This window comes from Primulina eburnea, chromosome 3, assembly GCF_022965805.1.
Source record: "Primulina eburnea isolate SZY01 chromosome 3, ASM2296580v1, whole genome shotgun sequence".
Lineage (NCBI taxonomy): Eukaryota > Viridiplantae > Streptophyta > Magnoliopsida > Lamiales > Gesneriaceae > Primulina > Primulina eburnea.
In genome coordinates this window covers 22,895,020-22,898,914 of record NC_133103.1, presented here as the reverse complement: position 1 = coordinate 22,898,914, position 3,895 = coordinate 22,895,020, and positions in this window count along the sequence as shown.

Genomic DNA, 3,895 nt, shown 5'->3' with positions numbered 1-3,895 from the left:
ATCAGCAGTAAGATAATCATGATCAGAAAAAGATTGGCACAGAGTTGCAGTATTGGGTTACTAATGGTTTTGGTAATCAGATATACCTCCTAGAAGAATTCCAGAAAGGGGCAGTACTTCATATGATCAGACAAGTAGGTCAGAACCTAAGATAGATGTGGCAGAGATTCAGATGGAAACATAGTTTCAGAGGTTTCAGTCGTTTCAGCCGCCGGTTCTGAAGGGAAATGAGACGTCAGCAGATTGTGAAAAGTGGCTTGAAGAAATAGAAATGTTATTTGAATTCCTAGATTTCACAGATGAGTGTAGAATTAGGCTTATTGAGAACCAGTTGCACGAAGCTGCCCGAAGATGGTGGTTACTCATCAAAGGAGCTTTAGAGCAGAGTCGTTCAGTGATTTCATGGAAGATTTTTAAGGTTGAGTTCTACCAAAGATTCTTCCCCGTGTCATATAGGGAGGACAGAAGTGCAGAATTTGCAAACCTAAAACAGGGTCAGATGAGTATTGATGAATACTTAGCACAGTTCTTCACCTTGTTACGTTTTGCCCCTCTTATAGCTAGAACTGATCATGCTATATCTAGTCAGTTCATTCAGGGATTAAATCCAGAAATACGTACATTGGTGAATGTGAAGCAATCGAGTAGTTTTGCTGACACCCTGAACAGGGCCAAAAGAGCAGAAACGGTTCTGATAGGCCAACAGGGAGTCTCGTATGATCTTCCAACATCAAATCCACAGCAACTGCCTGCTAGAGTTGAGATTGGCAGCAGCAGTGATAGGAAGAAAGAACCATTGAAGATTCAAAAGAAACTGTTCAAGAAGTTAGGAAGTGATTCCTCTAGTTCTAGCAGTCCTAGTCCGAGCTATACCGGAGTGTATTGCAGGACTTGTGGAGGGAGACACTCCACAGAACAATGTCAGGGAGTGCTTGGGAAGTGCAATATCTGTAAGCAGACGGGACACTTTGCTAAAGTTTGTCCTCAGAAACATTTTCGAAGATCTTAAAGAGTAAAGTCATTGGTGGTAATGACAGAAGAACAGACCCAGAATTTACAACAGGTACTATTTTTTTTATGATATATTGCATACGTATTGATGTGTACTAATGAATTCTTCATGAGTATCTGTGATTGAGTAGCATGGTGATATGCTATAATTGTGGGGTCTGTGTATACGGTAGTATTGATTCCTTGGTTGTTGAGGGATATGTTGATATCAGAGATCTCTGTGACATATTATATACTACAGTGAGATGAACCCGGGATTGGGTTAGATTATGATGTACTTGTGATATATGATTTCGATTTCATTATTGATATGTAATGCTAAACAAGTACAGAAATATCGTAGAATGTGTTCCAGAAATGGTAAGATTAAGATCAGAGTTAGTTGAGAAATGAGGATTCTAGATCCAGATTCCTTTGATCATTGTACTGTTATGACTCGATTATCACAGAAAGGAACAGATGGTATCCTTATGTGTTTGGTAGATATACTGAAATCAAGTCTAACGGTGACAGATTTCGCCGTAATGTATTAGTTGACTGGTGTTTGCCTAGATAAGATTCAGATGTGTTTGATATCAGAAAGGTAGATTTCAGAATTGAATCAATACCAAGTATTGCGGGTATATTAGAACATAGTACAGAATGATTGACAGAATTGATATAATTGACAGATAAAAAAACATTAGCTGAGAAATCCAGTTGATTGAGTATTTCTCTGGAAGATATTTCAGTTCTGTTTCTAAATTGATAGATTTTATGTTCAGAGATATTCTGAAGATTATGCTTGGTATATCTATGATTTATTGATATATGGCAGCATTTGATTGATTATGTTGAATATTTAAAGACTGTGTTAAATATTCAGAGAACTGTGAGTATTGTATACAGAAATTATTCAGATGAGAATCTTGCTTGAAACAGATTGTATTCAGAGTATGCGTTATCTGAAATTAGTATATCGATTGAGTTTGACACAGCTGAGATCGTAATCAGGGGCTGATAACGATATCGATATCAGAAAGATCAGAAATTTCAGAAATGTCAGAATTGTCAGAAATGTATTTTGTCTGATTTGGCAGATTATTTTATTCGACTGTTGCTTTATATCTGCTGAATATTGTTATTGTTCTAAATCAGTATTTGAGACATCTTATATTGTTTTGGGGAGCATATTTTATTTGCAGATGAGATATGACAGTTGATCAGAATGACATGAAGATATTTATCAGAAATCCTTGTTTTATGAGTTCACTGAACTCACTAGATCTGTATAGGATATTGTTATTTCATTTCTGATTTGATATTACTGTTGTTTTGAATTCGTATATGATACAGATTGTTGTGAACCGTTGAGAATATATACAGTTCAATTGTATCAGAGTTGTTTTCGAGAGGTACAACTACTCAGAAATGCGATCAGAATGTTTAGAACTTGATTGTAATAGTCAGATCAGAGTAACAGATATGTGATTCTGTGTTTTGTATGAGATTGATTATCTTGGGATGTCAGATGTGTCAGAATTGTACAGCAAAGCTTGATATCGATAGTCAGAGCCGAATACCAGGTAGGTATTTTATCTTTACTTTATGTTATTAACTGATTTGTGTATATCAAATAGTTCGAATCTGAACGAACAGATATTGTCAGAAGCTTACAGTCATGGATTCAGTGTTCAGTCTGATGATTGAGAATGTATTGTATTTGAACAGATAGTTGTGATATAGACAGATAAGATCAGTTATAACAGAATTATATTGAAATGTTGGCAGCAATTGTACTGATATGTCCGAATCGCTAACAGAAAAGACAGAAAGATAGAAATCAGAAGATTTATTATAAAATTGTATAGTTCTAAATAGAAATGGGAGTACATTTCTATGGCTTTCGTAATGAAATTACCGCCATTTTCTACAGATCGTGATATGATATGATTAAGATTGACAGATTGTTCAATCTATATCTATCAGTTTGTACCAGATAACGTACAAACATGACCTGATGACACAGATTGATGTCAGAGTAATGGTCAGAGTACTCAGAATGCCACAGCAGATTATATCAGATTGTGATTTTGCTCGATTATGTAATGGTGGCAGCATATACTTAGAGTTCTTTCAAGTATTATCCACAGACTGGCTATCTGTCAGAGAGTATTATCCAGATATTGGACAATATTGTGGAGCTGCAGTGCTGGATGTTAGCACTAGTTAAGATGGCAGAGTGCTACTATCTGAGTTATGAGATGTTGTATTTGTCAGGGTACCAGAGGGGTATTGAGATAGGTACAGTGAGTACGATAGATTCTTTGAATCAGAATAGTATCTCAGCAATATGGTCAGAGAGATGACAAAGAATAAAGATAGCTCAGATCAGACAGACTGATGAGGCCAACGTCGAATGTTGACGATTGGTATTTGAAGACAAGATTGAGTATATCCTTGACCGGAATAACCAGATTTGATAACAGCTGATAGTAGTAATTTGTTATGAGCTGTGGTTTGGTATATACAGATATTGTATAGCCAGTATTGTGAGACTGAGATTTCAGAACAGGGTTATTGAGATGAGTTCTGCTTTGAACTCGGTATACGTTCCTTCTGATATATCCGAATTGATTAGTTGTGAGTTCGGGGACGAACTCAGATCTAAGAGGGGGAGAAATGTAAGGCCCGAGATGTCATCATTTTGTGAGAACCCGAAAATTAAATAATTGATTTAAATTATTGGATGGCATTTTTGTGATTTTCGAATGGCATTTTCGTAATTACTTGATGGCAATGGCATTTTCGTAATTACTTGATGGCAATGACATTTTTGTAATTTTGAGAGAATTGGTGGCAAACTTTGGAAAGGCCACGTATGATATCATGCAAGATATATATA